Source organism: Aegilops tauschii, chromosome 6 (genome assembly GCF_002575655.3).
Source record: "Aegilops tauschii subsp. strangulata cultivar AL8/78 chromosome 6, Aet v6.0, whole genome shotgun sequence".
Lineage (NCBI taxonomy): Eukaryota > Viridiplantae > Streptophyta > Magnoliopsida > Poales > Poaceae > Aegilops > Aegilops tauschii.
Window position 1 is genome coordinate 120,765,957 of NC_053040.3, and position 19,766 is coordinate 120,785,722.

At 48.6% G+C, this 19,766-nt stretch overlaps 1 long non-coding RNA gene and 7 other non-coding genes across 8 annotated transcripts; all 8 read left to right on the forward strand.

Moving 5' to 3' along the window:
• Window positions 1-15,260: 15,260 nt before the first annotated feature.
• Window positions 15,261-19,049, forward strand: LOC120966251 (uncharacterized). The gene is made up of 2 exons (XR_005759614.3): window positions 15,261-15,792; window positions 16,130-19,049. It is a non-coding gene; the product is annotated as an uncharacterized lncRNA (long non-coding RNA).
• Window positions 16,433-16,521, forward strand: LOC120967648 (small nucleolar RNA Z157/R69/R10). Its single transcript, XR_005761372.1, has one exon. It is a non-coding gene; the product is annotated as a small nucleolar RNA Z157/R69/R10 (small nucleolar RNA).
• LOC120967686 (small nucleolar RNA snoR2/U65) lies at window positions 16,663-16,808 on the forward strand. Its single transcript, XR_005761412.1, has one exon. It is a non-coding gene; the product is annotated as a small nucleolar RNA snoR2/U65 (small nucleolar RNA).
• On the forward strand, window positions 16,834-16,954 carry LOC120967510 (small nucleolar RNA SNORD14). The gene has a single exon (XR_005761262.1). It is a non-coding gene; the product is annotated as a small nucleolar RNA SNORD14 (small nucleolar RNA).
• Window positions 17,072-17,192, forward strand: LOC120967509 (small nucleolar RNA SNORD14). The gene has a single exon (XR_005761261.1). It is a non-coding gene; the product is annotated as a small nucleolar RNA SNORD14 (small nucleolar RNA).
• On the forward strand, window positions 17,332-17,452 carry LOC120967514 (small nucleolar RNA SNORD14). Its single transcript, XR_005761265.1, has one exon. It is a non-coding gene; the product is annotated as a small nucleolar RNA SNORD14 (small nucleolar RNA).
• LOC120967643 (small nucleolar RNA Z43) lies at window positions 17,733-17,829 on the forward strand. The gene has a single exon (XR_005761368.1). It is a non-coding gene; the product is annotated as a small nucleolar RNA Z43 (small nucleolar RNA).
• LOC120967577 (small nucleolar RNA SNORD34) lies at window positions 18,102-18,183 on the forward strand. The gene has a single exon (XR_005761312.1). It is a non-coding gene; the product is annotated as a small nucleolar RNA SNORD34 (small nucleolar RNA).
• Window positions 19,050-19,766: the final 717 nt, after the last annotated feature.

Sequence of the window (19,766 nt, forward strand, 5' to 3'; positions counted from 1 at the left end):
CCGCCTTCAAGGGCACCAATGGTGTAATCACGGCATCTCGCATTGTGTGAGGGCGTGAGGAGAATACGGTGGCCCTAGTGGCTTCTTGGGGAGCATTGTGCCTCCACACCGCTCCAACGGAGACGTACTTCCCCTCAAAAGGAAGGAACTTCGGTAACACATCCTCGTCTTCACCAGCTCCACTCTTGGTTATCTTGTCCCTTTACTTTCGCAAGCTTACTTGTGTTAAATACCTTGCTTGCTTGTGTGCTTGTTGTCATTGCATCATATAGGTTGCTCACTTAGTTGCATATCTAGACAACCTACATTGATGCAAAGTTTAAATTGGTAAAGAAAAGCTAAAAATTGTTAGTTGCCTATTCACCCCCCCTCTAGTCAACTATATCGATCCTTTCAATTGGTATTAGAGCCTCGTCTCTTTATTAAGGACTTTACCGTCCGAAGAGTATGGTTGACGTCGTAGACGGTGTGGAGGAGCACTCCGGTGCGAATCCGGTCTCTTCTACGGGAGATGGGGGTACCGCGGTTTCTCGTGAGGAATTCAATATGGCATTGGACACATTGAAAACCTCCATGACGATCGAGGTCGAAAGCATGTTTAATAAATTTCTCGAAGGGCTTAAACTTTCCACCGCACCGTTGAAAGTGGGTGATCCCGCTAACAAGGTGACGGATGCTACCTCCGACAAGGGGGAAGCTACTAGCGAGAAAGCTCCTTCTTCTAGTGGTAAAAATGGCACCGGTATCTTTGCCCATGTGGAACCTCCACTTGTCTATGGTGGACCGCTTCCTTCCACTCATTTGAATCATGCCGGCCCGGCCCCTAAGATCGAGAAGAATGTGGAATTTGATTCTTGGGTCTATCGTTTTAAGCGCCATTTAAATCAAGTGAACACTAATCTTTGGAGAATCATTGAAGAAGGTTTCTATCCGCATGACCAAAGCAACTTCACTCCTAGAGAAGTCGTGGACCATCAATTCAATGAGAATGCTCTCTTCATCATCCAAGAAGCAATCCCACCCGAAGATCTTCCTCATCTCCGGCCCTACACCATTGCCAAAGATGCTTGGCAACAAGTGGTTTCCCTCTATCGGGGAAGCGCAAGCATTCAACGCTCCAACTATGAAGTGGTGCAAGATGAAGCCGATGAGTTTGCAATGAAAGAAGATGAAGAACCTCGTGAGCTTTATCGGAGAGTAACCAAACTCGCGGTCTCTCTCCGAGATCATGGAAGTAAGGAAACGGATGACAATTGGATCAAGCGCAAATTCCTCAAGGCAATGATAACCTACCACAAAGCCATGTCCTCCGTCATTCGTCAAAGGCCGGACTTCCACACCTTGTCCTCAAGTGAAGTGTTGGATGAGTTCGTTGCTATGAGCATCTTGGACAAGACCGCCGACAATGCGGTTCTTCGCTCTCAAAGAGTGAAGAAGCCCAACCTTGCTCTAAAGGCCAAGGTTAGTATGGAGGAAGAGGATGAAGAGGAAGAAGAGGAGAGAAACCTCGAAGATACGAAGTATGCCTATCATGAACACATGGCTCTTGCTTCAAGGCAATTTTGGAGCAAGAAGAACTCAAGGCCAAACTTCAACAAGAACAATTCAAGTGGTGCAAAGGGCAAGCAACGAGTGAGGACTTGCTTCAATTGTGGCTATGTGAGCCACTTTGTTGCGGAGTGCCCTCACGAGAAGAGGGAAGACAATGGTGGCAAGCTCATCCGAAAGGACAAGGCCAAGTCGTTCCCCAACAAGAGCAACTTCACCAAGAAGACTCCTCCCAAGGCATTGGTGGTACAAGAAGAGTACAATGAGGATGATGACGATGATGAATATGGTGAGTCGGTTGCCATGGCCTCCGTTGCCATTGAGATGACTCCACGGATGTCTCTCTTCGACTCACCCAATGAGAACATCACCGCCAAGTGCCTCATGGCTAAAGCCACCAACAAGGTAACCCCCAACATCAAAACTACCATCATTAATCATCCTTCTTCAACGGATAGCATTGATGAACATGAGGGGACAAATGTGGAGGAGAATGAGTTTGAGACCTTTATGGGTAAACTCAAGGGTAAATCCAAGAAGCACTTCGTTGCTCTCTTGGAACAACTTGGTGAAGCCAATGACATGATCGAGGCTCACGAAGATACCATCTCTAAGATGGAGGGGCATAGTCGCGACTATGCCAATAAGATTTCGGATCTTTCCAATGCTCTTGACGAAGAGCGTGGTCTTCGTTTGGCTCTTGAGGAGTCACACAACGATGATCATGCTAAGTTAAAGAAAAATCTTGATCATGCTCTTGTTGTTTCTCGTGTGCTAAACTCCGAGAAGGCAAAGCTTGGGGTTGATCTTGCTAGACTCAAAGAGGAGTTTGACATTCTCGACAAGGCTCACAAAGTCTTGAAGGGTGTTCATGCTAGCCTCAAGGAGTCTCATGATCAACTCCAAGTGAAGCTAACTAAGGAGAAAGCCACCTTTCTTCATATGGTGTTAATTGATAATGCAAATGCTACTAACCCTTGTTGTGAGCATGTGCATCTTGTTGAGGAGAATGCTAAGTTGAAGGAGCAACTTGAGAAAGGCCTTGTGTCATGCATACAAGGTGAGAAGAACCTCAACGACCTTTTGAGCAATCAAAAGGAAGTTGTGGCCAAGGAGGGGATTGGGTTCGCACCCAAGCCCAAGAACAAGAAGAAGAATGACAAGACCAAACGACCTCCTCCTCTCAAGCAAACTTTTGTGAAGGAGGGAGAGGGTGCTTCCAAGGAGAAGAAGAACAATGCGAAGGGTGGTGGTGTCAAGAAGGGCAAATCCACCCCTTCCAACAAAGCCGGCGACTTTAATCCTTCTTATGTGCTATGCCGTGCTAGTGATGGCATGTTTATGCCAAATTTGTTGGTTCTCCTCATGAGTATATTGAATGGTCTATTTGGGTTCCTAAGACCCTTGTTACTAACATCAAAGGACCCATTACAAAATGGGTACCTAAAACCAAGCATTGATCTCTTGTAGGTGTTTGCTTCCGGTGGGGGATCATGGTTGCTCGATAGTGGAGCTACAAATCATATGACCGGAAGCAAGGACTTGGTGGTGGACGTGCACAAGATTCCATCTATGCCCACCAATGTCGAGTGGGGTGATGCCTCGTCTTCTAAGGTATTGGGACTCGGCAAAGTAGTCATTTCTCATGATCTCATGATCGAGAAAGTCATGCTTGTTGAGTCCCTTGCATACAATTTACTTTCTGTTCGTCAACTTGCAATCATGGGTTTTGCCACCTTCTTTGATATTGATATCGTGGCCCTCTTGTGGAGCAAGACTCTTAAAGTAGCCTTTGTTGGGCATGTCGAGAACGGTCTCTATGTGATTAACTTTTCGAAGCGACCCACTAAGACCGCGACATGCCTAATGGCTAAAGTTGACGTGGGATGGCTTTGGCATCGCCGTTTAGCCCATGTCAATATGAGATCTTTGCAAAGTCTTCTCAAGGGGGACCATGTCCGTGGACTAACGAACGTTAGTTTTGCTAAAGATCGTGCTTGCAGTGCTTGTATCGAAGGAAAGCTTCATGAGAAGGCTCACCCTCCCACAACTCTCATTTACTCGAAGAGGCCTTTGGAGCTCCTTCATTTGGATCTCTTTGGGCCTCCATCCTTTGATAGTCTTGGGGGTAGAAAGTATTGCTTGGTGATTGTGGATGACTATTCAAGATACGCTTGGGTGTATTTCTTCAAGAGGAAGAGTGAGACCCAACAAACCGTCATTGACTTTGCAAATGAAGCCCAACGTCAACACAATGCAAATATCTTGATAATAAGAAGTGATAACGGCACCGAGTTCAAGAACTACACCTTGGATGAGTTTCTTAGTGATGAGGGGATCAAGCATCAATATTCCGCACCTTACACCCCTCAACAAAACGGTGTTGCGGAGAGGAAGAACCGGACGTTGATGGATGCCGCAAGGACCATGATGGCGGAGTTCAAGTCTCCATACAACTTTTGGGGTGAAGCCATCAACACCGCGTGTCATGCATCCAATCGGCTCTACCTCCGCAAGGGCTTGAACAAGACTCCATATGAGATACTCACCGGTAACAAGCCCAACCTCAAGTACTTTCGGGTGTTCGGGTGTAAGTGTTTCATTCTCAAGAAAGGTGTTCGGTTGTCTAAATTTGAGGCTAGAGCATATGAGGGCATATTTGTTGGTTATGCTACAAACTCTCATGCTTACCGTGTCCTCAATAAATCCACGGGACTTATTGAGGAGACGTGTAACGTGGAGTTTGATGAGAATAACGGCTCCCAAGTGGAGCAAAGTGGCACTTGTGATGTAGGTGATGAAATTCCTCCTCAAGCCATAAGAAGAATGGGTGTTGGTTTTATCCTACCCATTGAGGAACCCCTTGTGGCCAAAGTAGAAGGACAATGCTCCACTCAAGTGGAGCCATCACCAACCCAAGGCCCACACGCTTCCGAAGAACAAAGTGAAGGCCCTCAACCTCATGAACAAGACCAAGGGCAAGATCATGCTCAAGATGGTGGAGACACACCAAGTGATGCCCAAGGTCAAGTTCTCTCCTCCGAGCAAGTTCAAGATCAAGAACAAGCTCAAGACGGCGCTCAAGATGATCAAGTGACCACTCCTCAACTCACCACCAAGGAGGAATTGGAGCGCGGTGCCGCCAAGATTGCTTCCAAGCTCTCCACCAAGGGTCATCTCATGAAGAATGTGCTTGGAAGCATTCAAAAGGGGGTAAGCACTCGTAGACAATTGGCAAACTATTGTGAACATCACGCGTTTGTCTCTTGTGTGGAACCCCAAAAGGTATATGAAGCTCTCGAAGATCCGGATTGACTCAATGCCATGCATGAAGAACTCAACAACTTCGAGTACAACAAGGTGTGGAGATTAGTGCCAAGGCCAACGGGGAACCACAATGTCATTGGAACCAAGTGGATATTCAAGAACAAGCAAGATGCTCATGGGACCATCATCCGCAACAAGGCACGATTGGTGGCACAAGGCTACTCCCAAGTCGAGGGTATCGACTATGGTGAAACCTTTGCTTCCGTTGCTCGCCTTGAATCTATTCGTTTGTTGATTGCTTATGCTTCTCATCACAACTTTAAGTCGCAACAAATGGATGTGAAGAGTGCTTTTCTTAATGGTCCTCTTAAATGAGTTGGTGTATGTCAAGCAACCCCTCGGGTTCGAGGATCCCTACTTTCCCGATCATGTGTATCAACTCGATAAGGCACTCTATGGCCTTAAACAAGCCCCACGTGCGTGGTATGACCACCTTACCGAGTTGTTACAAGATCGTGGATTTGAAGTTGGGCTAATCGACCCCACTCTTTTTTACTAAGAAGGTCAAAGGGGAGTTGTTTGTGTGCCAACTATATGTTGATGACATTATCTTTGGTTCCCCTAACAAAGCTTTCAATGAGGAATTTGCCGCACTCATGACCTCAAAGTTCAAGATGTCTTCCATGGGAGAGTTGAAGTTCTTTCTCGGTTTTGAAGTAAAGCAAAGAAGAGAAGGAACCTTCATCAACCAAGCCAAATACACTCAAGACATGCTCAAGAGATTCAAGCTAAGTGATGTCAAGCCGGCGTCCACTCCAATGCCCACCAAGTGCCAACTTGACATCGATCCCAATGGTAAAGCGGTGGATCAAAAGGTATATCGCTCCATGATTGGTTCATTACTTTACCTTTGTGCATCTAGACCGGATATCATGTTGAGTGTGGGAATTTGTGCACGTTTTCAAGCCGCACCTAAGGAATGCCACTTTGTGGCGGTCAAGCGAATCTTTCGATATTTGGCTCATACCCCAAACTTTGGCTTATGGTACCCAAGAGGAGCAAACTTCAAGCTTGTAGGGTATTCGGACTCGGATTGGGCGGGAGACAAAGTGGATAGGAAGTCCACTTCCGGAGGGTGCCAATTCCTTGGTTGCTCTTTGGTAAGTTGGTCTTCTAAAAAGCAAAGTTGTGTGTCTCTCTCGTCCACCGAAGCGGAGTATGTGGCGGCCGGGAATTGTTGTGCACAACTCTTATGGATGAGGCAAACTTTAAAGGATTACGGTGTCATTTGTGACAAAGTGCCTCTTTGGTGTGACAATGAAAGTGCCATCAAGATTTCTCTCAACCCGGTGCAACACTTCAAGACGAAGCATATTGAGATTCGGTATCACTTCATCCGGGATCATATTAGGCGAGGGGAGATCAAGCTCAACTATGTCAACACTCATGATAACCTTGCAGATATTTTCACGAAGCCGTTGGATGAAGCAAGATTTCGCGAGTTAAGGCATGAGCTAAATATCATTGATTCGAGCAATGTTGCTTGAACACTTGCACTCCCCACCATACTCGACTTGTTATCTTGTTTAGGTGTAGGCATGGACATAGGGGGAGTGTTGTTCTCTTAATGAACTCTCCCTCCCCTTATTATTCATAAATTGATCAACTCTTTCACATTAGCCATTTTTGATGGTACTTGTGCTTCAAAGACGAGTTTTGGTCATGGGCCCAAGGATAATTCTTCGCCGTGCCATACCAATTGACTCAAACATAGGTGGCCTCGGCCACCGCCCTCTCTTGAAGAGGTGTGTGGTTCTTGTCCTCTCGCTGGTGTTTTTGTTTTTTGTTGCTTTGTGTTTGCTCTCTCTTCTTGCCGTTTGTTTTTCTTTTCTTTTTGAGCTAAGCCTTTTGTGTCTAGTATTTGGAGTCTTGGCTGGGCGGTACTACCGCTGGTGGTGCGCGGTACTACCGCTTATGTTGACAAGCGGTACTACCGCCCCCCCGAGCAGTACTACCGCTGGGGGGCGGGACCAGGGGGTTATGTCGGGGCAGGGGAGGTTTCTCCTCCCCCATACCCATTCGCACCGCCCCCTTGTCCCTCTTCCTCTCTCCAACCTCGCCTCGCCGCGGAAGGGCTCCGGCGGGCCGCCGTCTCCGGGCCTTCCCTCTCCATTCCCTTTGGTGGAGTCGATCCCCACCTCGTCCTCTTGCCATGGATGCCGGTATTGCCCTCGTTCCTTCTCTCTTTTTGTCTAGTTCTCAGATCTAGCGTTTTTGGGGCAATAGTGGTTGCATCTCTAGATTTTTGGCTAAATCTCGGCTTGAGTAGTTTGGAGAAGGCGTCTAGACTGTGTGGATTAAGTTTTGGTAGGAGTATTTTTGAATTTGGCAGTCCGGTAGTGCCGGATCTGACCACGACAGTAGGAACTGCCGTTTCCCAGTCTTGAGCGGTACTACCGCTCCCGCTGGAGTGGTACTACCGCTCCCGCTGGAGTGGTACTACCGCTTGTGCGGTACTGCCGCCTATGGCCAGCGGTACTACCGCTGCCTGCCAGATTCCATTATTTTCCTACCATTGTTTGATCCATGTTGTTTTGTTTGGAAGCTTACGCTCTTTCTTTCGTGTTGGTTCTTCTGTTCGTGTGTTTGGTTCCAGGTGATGAACATCCTGAGCAGCAAGTCCGCCGTGTCAACCCCGGTCGTGCAACATCAAAGCGCTACCGCACCTCTAAGTCAGTAGGTGCTTCCTCGAGTGCGGCACCTCCGCCTCCACACCAGAAGAAACTTGCCAACGGGCCAAAGCCAAGGGGCAAGACTGTGACTGAGTTGTCTGCTAAGGAGTTCTGGGAAAGGCGTCGCCGCAACCCCTATGCGGAAGACCAAGAACCCAATTTTGTCAACTGCCCGTTCTGGAACCGCTTTCAGTTTGCCATCTACTTTGATGTGATCAAGGCCAAGAAGAATCTCTATGTTGATGTTTGATCCATCGACACGGATGCCATGGAAAAGGATCCTGAATACTTTGGTGAAGCTCTTCAGATGTGTGCTCAGCTAAACATTCTCAGAATCATGCAGTTCAACAAGGACTTTGATGCAGATTTGGTGGCTCAATTCTATGCTACTGTCCATCTTGGCACTGATGAAGAAAGGAATCTGACCTGGATGACAAATGGCAAGTTACTGTCGGTCAAGTGGAAGGCCTTCATGGAGTTACTTCAGGTGGAAGATCGCGGTCTTGAGACTCCTGTCGGCTTTCGCCCTCACCACAACGTCAACTCCACTCACAAGCAAGCCCTCTGGCCCTACTGCACTGTGAAGGTTCGCCCTGTGACTAAGAAGGAAACCTATGAGTTGTCTACCTACCTGGACATCCTTCATCGTGTCTTTCGAGAGACCCTCTTTCCTCGCATCAGGAATCTGGATATGGTCCACTCCTATCTCGTGGATATGCTTCTCTTCTGCCAGCATGCGAAGGAAGCAAACACTGGCGAGTCCCTGGACATTTCTCATGTTATGTGGTCTGAACTTCTCACTGCCATTTCTGAGCGCAAGTGCCCGATCTATGGTCCGTTCATCATGCTGCTCATTGAGAAGGCCTGGGCACGTGTCCATCCCCAGGTGATGCTAGAAACTGGAGAATTGGTTTCTCATGAGATCAAGCGTCTGAGGAAGAAGGACAGTTGGGGCGTCCCAGCCCCTAAATCCGGGGGTCCATCTACTGCTGCTGACATGGAGACCGAGGACGGGGCTGAGACCGATGATGACGATGAGGATTATGAGCCTTCTGGGACAGAGCCCTCTTGGGCAAAGAAGATCAAGCGCAAGATGAAGAAGCTCTTCTGCATGGAGTCTCGTGGTCAGTACATGACTCATGTGGCTGAGAAGAAGGCCAGGGGGCGTCACAAGGAGCTCATGCGTCAGCTGGGTGCGACCGTTGTCAGTGGGTCTGAGGGCCAGATCACTGAGGAAGAGGAGTGGATTCAGCAGCACTGTCCGTGGACCGATTCCGACACCGAGCAGTTCCCGACTGAAGATGGCAGTGCAGATGACCCTGCCAGGATGTGATGAGAGAGCTCCTCAGTTTGCCTTCACCTGGAGCCGTAGCGTTGCTCTTTGCCCTTTTGGTGTCTCGATGCCAAAGGGGGAGAGAGCTTAGGGATTTGTTGGGATTTGTGCTTTATGGTGTCGGCGTTTTCTTTGTTGTGTCGTTGTGTTTTCTCGCCATTTGCCCTGTTTGGTTGTGTGCCAGTGAGACCTAAGTTCCAGATATATGGTGTAAGACATATGCTACCTTATCTTTATCTATGTCTTTCTAGTACTTTGGTATCTTATGAGTTGCTTGTCTATCCTGTTATATTACATGCTCTCATGTATCCTATGCTTAGGTTGTTGGACTATAAAATATAGGGGGAGTGTTGATCCTAATGTGTGTGTCCTACATTCCAAAGGCACTACTAACTAGATGCACACATTCACGGGGAGCCCGTCTATATTTTGTAGTTCTAAGTATCTTTACTTTCATGGTTTATCCTTGTGCAAATCCCTGGTTGTCATCAATCCACCAAAAAGGGGGAGATTGTTAAGGCATATCTCTCTAGATGTAGTTTTGGTGACTGATGACAACATGTTTGCGGACTAATCGTGTGCTTTGAGCATTTCAGAGATTCATCATTTGGCACGAGACGATTTCTTTCCCCTCGGAGTGTCGTTCAAGACGGTGTAGCTCTTTCGCTTCTTTTCTGGTGGACTAGTTTCGTAGGAGTCACCGTACTATCAAGAGGGGGTCCGTTTTGGTAAGGCTAGGGTGGAATCAACACGTACACATCCTCTTTACACCCTCTGAGCCTTTCCGCTTCTTTGGAGGTCTCTTTCCCCCTTCTTTGGGCTGGGTATGGTCCCAGCGGTAGTACCGCGGTACCCAGCGGTAGTACCGCTTAGGAGTCACAGGCGGCAGTACCGCTCCACAGCGGTAGTACCGCCGGTGGGTCCTCAGCAGTAGTACCGCTGCGGTACCAGGCCTCTACCGCATCGACTCGAGGGGTCTTTTTCGTGTCGGATTGTGCGGTACTTCGCAGTGGCAGTGCCGCTCATGAGCAGTAGTACCGCCCTACCACCGCGGCAGTACCGCCCGAGTCCGTATCTCCCTTGCCCTCCAATCTCCACGGTAGTACCGTCGGGGGAGCGGTAGTACCGCTGTTCTCAGCGGTAGTACCGCTGCCTTATGCGGTAGTACCGCCCTCTGCGGGGCTGTTGTGGGGGTAACGGTTGGATTGTTCCCCCCACTATATAAGGAGGTCTTCTTCCCAATAGTTGACCTACCTCTTCCCCCAAAAGCTCCATTGTTGCTCCAAGCTCCATTTTCGCCCGATCTCTCTCCCTAGCCAATCAAACTTGTTGATTTGCTCGGGATTGGTTGAGAAGGCCCCGATCTACACTTCCACCAAGAGAAATTTGATTCCCCCCACTTATCCCTAGCGGATCTTGTTACTCTTGGGTGTTTGAGCACCCTAGACGGTTGAGGTCACCGCGGAGCCATAGTCCATTGTGGTGAAGCTTTGTGGTGTCGTTGGGAGCCTCCAATTAAGTTGTGGAGATTGCCCCAACCTTGTTTGTAAAGGTCCGGTCGCCGCCTTCAAGGGCACCAATAGTGGAATCACGGCATCTCGCATTGTGTGAGGGCGTGAGGAGAATACGGTGGCCCTAGTGGCTTCTTGGGGAGCATTGTGCCTCCACACCGCTCCAACGGAGACGTACTTCCCCTCAAAAGGAAGGAACTTCGGTAACACATCCTCGTCTTCACCGGCTCCACTCTTGGTTATCTTGTCCCTTTACTTTCGCAAGCTTACTTGTGTTAAATCCCTTGCTTGCTTGTGTGCTTGTTGTCATTGCATCATATAGGTTGCTCACTTAGTTGCATATCTAGACAACCTACTTTGATGCAAAGTTTAAATTGGTAAAGAAAAGCTAAAAATTGTTAGTTGCCTATTCACCCCCCCTCTAGTCAACTATATCGATCCTTTCACCAGTCCATGAGAGCCGGATCCTGAGCCACCACCCGGCCCATGACTGTGTTGAAAAAGATTGGAATTTTTGAACTCCTTCATAATGAAGCAATCCTTCCAGAGGTGCCCAGATGGTCTTTCTCGCGTCCCATGTCTTGGGCAGGGCTGATTTAGCAGCTGCTCAAGATTGAGGCCTGACCCTCTAGTCTATGGGGGCGGTTTACCCTTACGACGCTGACCATTATTCTGCGTATTGGTGTTAGCCACAAAGTCCAAACTATTATCAGCTTAGCGCTTACTGTTGTTTCCATGGCTCGTCGGGTTATGCTGCTGCCCCCTGGTGTTGCTGCTCTTCCTTCCCTTTCCCGGCTTTTCATCATCAGACTCGCGGTCCTTGGTACCATTAGAGTCAGCATACTTAACTAGAGCCACCATGAGTGTCCCCATGTCATTGCAGTGACGTTTGAGCCGCCCTAACTTTTGCTTCAGGGGCGTGAAACGACAATTGTTCTCCAACATTAAGACTGCTGAATCGGCATTGATATAATCCGACGAGTGCACGATTGTTGAGACCCGGTGCACCCAATGGGTTGTCGACTCACCCTCTTCTTGGACACATGAAGCTAAATCCACAATTGACATGGGCCACTTGCACGTATTTTTAAAATTCTGGATAAACCGGGCTTTTAACTCGGCCCATGATCCAACAGAATTGGCTGGCAACCCCTTCAACCAAGTACGAGCCGTCCCTTCCAACATCATGGTGAAGTACTTAGCACATGCAGCATCATCAACATCCAGTAGTTCCATCGCCATCTCATAACTCTCAACCCACGTTTCAGGGGGTAAGTCAGCAGTGTAATTGGGCACCTTACGGGGACCTTTGAAATCCTTGGGTAATCGTACGTTACGTAGAGCCGGAGCCAAACACGGCACACCCAAAGTCCTGAAAGTCACACCTGTCTCCACTGAAGTTGTCGGACGAACCGGGGAGTGCTGATGAGGTGCATATTGAGCCGCCAGCTCAGCCTCTCGACGTGCTCTTCCTTGATCCACGGCGTTCTGGGCATTAACCCCACCACCTGCCAGGTTATGTCCAGGGGGCGGGTTACGGTTCCGTCCACTGCTTGACACGGGTGGTCCTCAATATGCGTGCTATAACTCCGGCTTGGGCATGGGGTTGAATGAATCCTTTCACGACTGTAAGAATAAGCCTGCTGCTGAACCAATGCCGTCTGAAGAAGCTCTCCAGCCCTTCGCATCTCAACTGCTGCTGGAGACTCGCCTTCAACTGGGAGAGCCGCCAATCGTGAAGCGGCAGCAATCATGTTATCCAGGGGGTTAGAATAATGACCCGGTGGCGTCGGCACGTGCTGTGGTGGGATATTGTCTTGACGAGGCGGGTCCATCGTGTGCGGCTGGACCGGCGCTCCCGTTCCAGACGTTTCAACCCGGTTTACCACTGGCTGGTTACTGGTCCCTGCTCCGGGCGTGTTAAAGAGATTTCTCGCCTCGTAAACCGGAGGCAGGCGAGTCTGATGCCTTCTCCTCATGACTTTATTTGAAGCGTTCTGATCTAGCATGAAGTGGAAAGACTCTGATTGAATCCGCTGCGCCTGAACATCCAAAGCGGCCCGCTCCGCGGCCATCCTAGTGTTTTCTGTGTTCAGCTCTTCCTTGGCCTGTGCTATCTCATCCCGCAACTTTGCGACCGCCGCGTTATGCTGATCCTGATATGCCGGATTAACCACCGTTGTTAACAACGCTATCAGCTTATCCAACAAGTCGGTTAAGACCTGAGCCGGCGGGCGCACAGGGCCTCCTGCCCAGGCGGCCGTTGCCGCTGCTGACCCGGAAATCATCTCTGCTGCAGTCGACGAGTGTTGTACGGGTTGTGTTCCGGCCATGAAGATCGCGACCCTGTTCGGCGGCTTATAGGGGTCCGGAATACTGTCCCCACCGGAACAGCCCCCAAGCCGGCGGTCTTGCAGTTGATACAATGACTCGGTCTCACCGGTAGATGACTCGCCATCAGAATAGACAACCGTCTCGTTACCATATGCCGATCTATCCTCAAATTCCACTCCATGGATGAATCCCACAAAAGCACGACTCTTGGCGGGCTGAACTCGGGCGGGTCTTGCCGATGAAGGTAAAGGCCTGGTTCGCCGATCTTGCCGATGAAGACGTGGATTCCGCTAAAGGGGACCCGGTACCCGTACTCAATTGAGCCGGCCTCGGGGGCCCAGCCTGCGTCGTCGATGTAGAGCTTGCCGCGACGACTCTTGGTCATCCGGCCCACAGCGTATCCCTTGATCCCTTCGAAGCTGCCCTTTAAGAACGTCAAACCACCATGCGCTCGCCCCACGGTGGGCGCCAACTGTCGTGGGTTTGTCACGGCAGATGTCCTAGTGTGAGGACTTAGTCGTGGAGCCATCGCAATGAGATTAGCTTAAAGGGGTTAATCGGGACAAAGGACACAGGGAGTTTATACTGGTTCGGCCCCTTGCGGTGAAGGTAAAGGCCTAATCCAGTTTGAGGTGGTATTGCTAGGGTTTCGATGACCAGGGAGCGAATACGCTTAGCCTGGCTCTCGATCTGTTGTTTCTTGTCCCTAAACCGCCGCCGGGTCGTCCCTTTATATACAGGGGTTGACGCCTGGCGGTTCACAGAATCCTGGCCGGCTCATAAACGTGTCCGGCTCGGTATCCACACTTTCCTATCTTACAGTACAAGTCATACACCTATGGCGGTTTACGTCTATGGGCCCTAACCCGCCTTTGGGCTTTGGGCCTTCTTACTAAGTCTCCTTCGTAAGTCGCCATCTTCTATGTCTTCATGGGCTTCAATACTGGTAGATCATCATGAGCATAACCCGGCCCCTCCTGGGCGGTTTATACTCAATAGTTATATCCCCAACAACCATCGACGACTCCGGCCACAACCGGAGTACGACTTTCGCCGGTCGTCTCACCTACACAGTTCGAGCCCAGGATCCGCCAGCCTACACACCAAGCCACTACCCCTGCCTCCACGGCAAACCGCACATCCTCGGCAAGCTCGACATGCTTCCAACCTTGCATCCGCGTCACCCACTGGACGGAGGATGCAACCCCGCAGCGGTGCCATTCTTCTCCCATCGGAAGGATGCAACCAAGCAGGACGCCATTCGTCTCCTCGAGGATGCAACGCCTACAGGCCATTCATCTCTAGACGAAGGATGCAACAGCCGCAACAACGCCATTCCTCTCCCTCCAGCCACCACCATCTCGTCCTCCCACCCGCAGCAGCCCCAAGCTTTCTGAACCCCCATCAGGAGGATGCAACACCGAGCAGGGTGCCATTCATCTCCCACATCACCTCACGGATGGCTTGTGGCCGGACCACATCACAGGGCGAGCCACCTCCAGACCCCCAGCCACCCGGGCCAACGGCTGCCGTCGCAACCTGCCTTGGGCCAGCGCGAGCAGGCACACACGAACCCCAGTAGAGAAGCATAGTGACCTCGGCCCTCTTGACCTAGATCTGACGCAGATCGGGCCTGCGCCGCCGCAGACCACCAGCGCCCTCTGCTCATGGGCCTCGCCACGCCGCCCTTGCTCCTCCGCTGCCGAGCACCGCCATCCGCCCGCCGCGCCCGCCGACGCCTGCGCGCCGCGCCCTCCCGCTCCAGCTCGCCGCGTGCGCCGCGCCCCCGCTCCTCTCCTTGGCCGAGCGGCCCCACGCAGCCCTGGCCTCGCGAGAGGGAAAAAAGTGAGGCCCCGCCGCCGCCCGGGCTTTGCCCGGAGGCGCTTGCCGCCGGCTGTGACGGAAGGGGGAGATCTGGGAGGGAGGCTGATGTGGCGGCGAGGGCTTTGCCCGGGTCGCCCGTGAGGAGGGCGACACTAGCGAAGGCGTGTGTCAGAATTGGTTGGTTGCGCATCTTTTGAACGCCGCCGATGCACCTCTGGGGCCACCGTCAAGGCATGCTCTGACGTGAGCAACCTACGGGGGAGCTCACGTTCTGCCAGCCTTGGTCTACGGTTGCTTTTTTTTTAAAGATTTTCAACGGTTGCTTTTTCTTTAGGCCTGTTCTAGGGTTGCTATTTTTTTTTTAGAATCTGTTCTAGGGTTGTTGTTTTTTTTGAGAGGTTGTTCTAGGGTTGCTAGGTTCGCCCCCCGTGTGAGGCGCGCGATAGCTCACAGTGACAGGCCGTTGGCCTCCAGCCTCCCGCGGCCCATCCCGCTCGTCGCGGAGAGCACGGACTGTGAATTATCTTTATCTTTTGAGATCAATAGCCCACCTCAACTAGCCAGGCCTGTAATACGGTCTGCGTCCGACCCTAAAACACAAGGGCCGTATCGAATTAGTTTTCTTGAGCCCGACGAAGATCGCCCACCCCTATACATTCGCCAGCGCTCCACCCGTCCAACCCCAACCCTTCACCAAACCCTCCTCGCAGCGCCGCCGCCGCCACGCCCTCCCAGATCCCAGATCCCATCTCCTCTCTTCCGCATCCTCCACCCCACCCCCATCCTTATCGCCGCGCCCCGCGCCTGAGCGCCTCCCGGCAGCCGCCGCGCCCGTTTCCCCCAGACCCCGTCGTCGACGACGCCGACTGCCTTCCGCGGCTTCCCCCGTCCTCGAGCCCTCCACCTCAGTCGAGCCGCGTCTCCTTCTGCTGGATCTCGTCCGGATGACGGGCGCCGTCTGTTGGGGAGCCCGGCGGCTCTGTGGTGTTCAAGCAGGAACCTCATGCTACCGGCAGCATGTTGCGCTTGCTTGAACATCCCAGAGCCACCGGCGTGCCAAAATTCACGCAGAAGGAGACCCCTCGAGGAGAGATCCGCCAAGCTGGAGTACCTGAACGTCTTCTTCAAGTACTCCACTTTTTTTTCTCGCGGAGAAAAAGGTGGAATACTTGAAGAAGATTTTCAGGTCGTCCATTAGAAAGCTCACCATATTACCCCCAAGATCTTGCTGCATCCCGCAGAGGTGAGGCCCGCTATCTTCAGTTCTGCACTGTAGGCTGTTGTGTATCCTCAACGTGTTTTATGTTTTGCTGCCGGTTCATTCAAGTTCAAGTCAGGCATCTGCTTTCGGGCAGAAGTTTGTTCACGGTGATGGGCTCTAGGTCTAGGTTTGATGATTTATCTGCCCTGATAATTGTAATCCTTAATCCTTATAGTTATTCAGTAGGGATGAAAGCATGGCAAAATTATGGATGATATCCTAACCTTATTTGTGTTTTCAAGTACGGTTACTCGTGCGTAGAATTATGCATTAAAATATATATGTAAAAATGAAAATATGATTCTAATTGGAATGCTAGGTTTGAAGATTACATATGGAGGTTGGTAGCACAACTCTTTAAGTCGAAGTGTGATTCATTTGAAGCTGTTGCGCCCATGGTAATTACTTATATCTGTATCGCACTGACCAGTGGACATCTTGTTACCCTTGCCTGTTTGAGACATGCCTCTATCAGTTTGGTATTTGTGCTTATGCCAGTACTTGCTGTAGATTCTCCCTAACTGAATGGTTTGTTCACTTTATTTTTTATTCTGATTTGATATCCGTTTCTCATTTTTTACATGTTCTTTCTGTTTGCATCATCAGCTGGTTAGGAAGTTTTGAGCGGTGATGACATTTATGTGGACTAGAGTTTCTGATACTGCCTCTTCAGCAGTACTTTTGAAGACAAACCCTTGGCTGTCTGAGCTCCCCCCATTGCATTTATATCTTTTGATTAGTTCATGTATTCTTTTGTTTATTACCAATTCTCAGGATGATTTATCAATTCTTATGGTGTAATTGCTTGGACTTTTGGTTGTTGTGTTGTGATCTTTTTGGTGTTTTTCATTGGGCCTGATGCCATGTCTCAGGTAGCTACGGCTTTGACCGGAGATCCTACATTGTGCCATTAGAGAGATGTTGGACGTTTCACATTTGATAGGAACCTGTGGACATGATTTAGTCGGTACACAGAACCGTTTTTTGTGATTACACTGCTGATTTTAAATTGGAGGAAATCAATGGCGATGATGATAAAACATAGGCTTGTTTCTCAAAACATTCGCAGTTGCCGCCTAAGAGCTTTCGCCCCGCCAGGCTTGAGAGCTAATGCTGCTAATTCCTTCCTTGGATGTCTGAGCCATGTTGATTTTACTCATTTGAATATTTTTGTCTCTGCTTTATCTTCTTGATTTAACAGGATATTATGTTATTGTACTTGCTTTGCATACTTTGCTTATCTTTAATTGGGTAAAATCAATGGCGATGATGATAAAATTTAGGCTTGTTTCTTGAAACATTCGCAGTTGCCGCCTAAGAGCTTTCGCCCTGCCAGGCTTGAGAGCTAATGCTGCTAATTCCTTCCTTGGATGTCTGAGCCATGCTGATTTTACTCATTTTAATATTTTCTGTCTCTGTTTTATCTTCCTGGTTTAAGAGGATGTGTTTGTGATTATACTTGCTTTGCAAACTTACCATAATATATTTTCACTGTACTTATTTGGAATTGGGGGAAATCAATGGTGATGATGATAAAACTTAGGCTTGTTTCTCAAAACATTTGCAGTTGCCGCCTAAGAGCTTTCGCCCCGCCAGGCTTGAGAGCTAATGCTGCTAATTCCTTCCTTGGATGTCTGAGCCATGTTAATTTACCTGATTTAATGTTTTTTTTGGCGTCTGACTTCATGATACTGGTTTTGATCTGATATTTATGTTTTGAGGTTCATATGGCATTTTGAGATATTTCAGCCTCTTTGGAATGTTGGATTCTGAAACGTATGATAAAGCTAAGTCTTGTTTTCAAAACATTCACAGTTTCTACCTAAGTATGTTTCAAAACGCTCATTGGTGTTAACATGATTTGTGTTGCATCCTTTAGTATCTTCATTGAAGAGAACCAGAGGTTTGTTTGTTTTTCAGGAGGACGGTGAAGATTGATATTTGGTCTCGTTCGTCGTAATTGGCATTTTTTTTGCCTTGCCGACCATACTGCTATATCACCACCCATATTCTGAGTCCTCCAGTTACATGTTTTCCTTTTGGTTTCGATTCATATCCATTTTGTTTGATGTTTGGTGGCTGATGATTAGGAAACTAAAGTACTCCCTCCGTTCGCAAATATAAGTCTTTCTAGAGATTCCAACAAGTGACTACATAAGCAAAATGAGTGAATCTACACTCTAAAATATGTCTACATACATCCGACCGAGGGAGTATAGAAAAAGAATTGTCTCATTTCTTATCTGTGTATAAGACCAATGATCCATATTTTTATGTTGTTTTAAAAGTGTTCTTACCTATGATGAGTTGCGAACTGTATTGCCTACATTGTTTGAACAATCTGTGAGAAGCTTATGCAGCGTCTGAGGATGAATAAGAAAAGGAACAAAATCTTTCAAAATGGATCAACTTTTTTTAATTGCTATTTTATTTTTCGTTTTGGTAATGCCGGATTATGATTACTATTTTTATACTACTAAATTAGTTTCTCCAAAATGATTTATTCGATAAAGTGGCCCGACAAATTCGCCATTGTAGCATTCTTGCTTTACCTTCTGCTGGTCCATGTGTTGTCATGTCTCTTTGACTTTGAGCCAGTGGCTGGTCTGCATACCAAACTTTCTGAATTTGATTCTGGCCTGCAGGTCGATCTTGTCCTTCCACTTCTTGTCTGAGAGCTGTAATTTTCTTTTTGTGTTTGTTTTACAACGCTGGAGTGTATTACCAGGTGACTGGAACAATCAAACATGTGTGTAAGGAAACGGATCACAATTTTTTCATTGTCTTTGCTATTATTTTGGCTTTTACCACATATGCATCCGGGAGGAGAAACTTCGTGCAGTCAAGGATACTTTGCTAAGTCTTGGGCCGGTTTGGCACCGCCCGCGCAGCCACGTGATTGGCCCACCCCACCGTTGTTTCACCCTATCCTCCTATAAGCATCTTCCTCCTCTCGCAACACCATTCTGCTCTCTCCTCTTTACCTCCACTCCTCCCCATGTGAGAGATGGCCATGGTGATTCCTTCCGACTGCCTACATAGACGGTGACGAGGGGTGCTGCCGCAACCACTACGGCCACATGTTGTAACCAATCGATGAAGAGCTCAATTCTCAAGTAGTCGTGCTCAAATCTTCTCAGCGAGGAGCACATTACTATGAATAATGACGGAGAGGGACATTAAAGGGGAAAACTGAGCAAAGAGATGTAAAAATATATTATAAAAGTTTTTCACTTCTACTTCGTTTTCTTGTTTAGATTCATTACTTCAGTGATTGAACATGGGCATCGCACTTTCCAAGCAACCCTCCAATGAAGGAAGTGCAATTGAAACAATCAAGAACGGAAAAATAATTAGACTCCCTCAATTGTTTGGATTGGAATTAGACTCCTCTACTCTAGTCGTCCTCTTCTATTCTGGGCGGCTGCACGGTGAGAGGCGGAGTATAGATTAACGATTTGCTCATTTGAGAACTGAATCATTTATCTGAAAAAAACTTTCAGGTTAATAGGTAGGAAGTTTGATTGGAATAAATATAAATTATTTTCTTATTTCTATTTTATAATTGACCAATATGAACTTCAAGAATTTCATGTTGGACTCGGTAAAGGCTTGGGCTACTTTTCATTATAAAACTGATAAACTAAAGATGGATTGTTTTGCTAGCAATTCTTGAGCGAGCGTGGATTCTATAAGCTGGGCACACATTGCTCAGGATCATGCTGCTAAGATTGTTTGAGCGGACGGGGGACTGATCAGATGGACGAGCAGTGAATACAAATTAAGAGCATCTCCAACAGGGGCACAAAAATTCTGCGCCATAAAATAGTTTTAGTGCGTTACTATAGCACTTTTTAGTGCGCCAGATCCAACATTGCTTTAGTAGATGCCAAAAACGTGCATTCAACGTGTTTGAAAAAACACGCAGTATAAATTGTGAAGCGCGCGCAATCCGG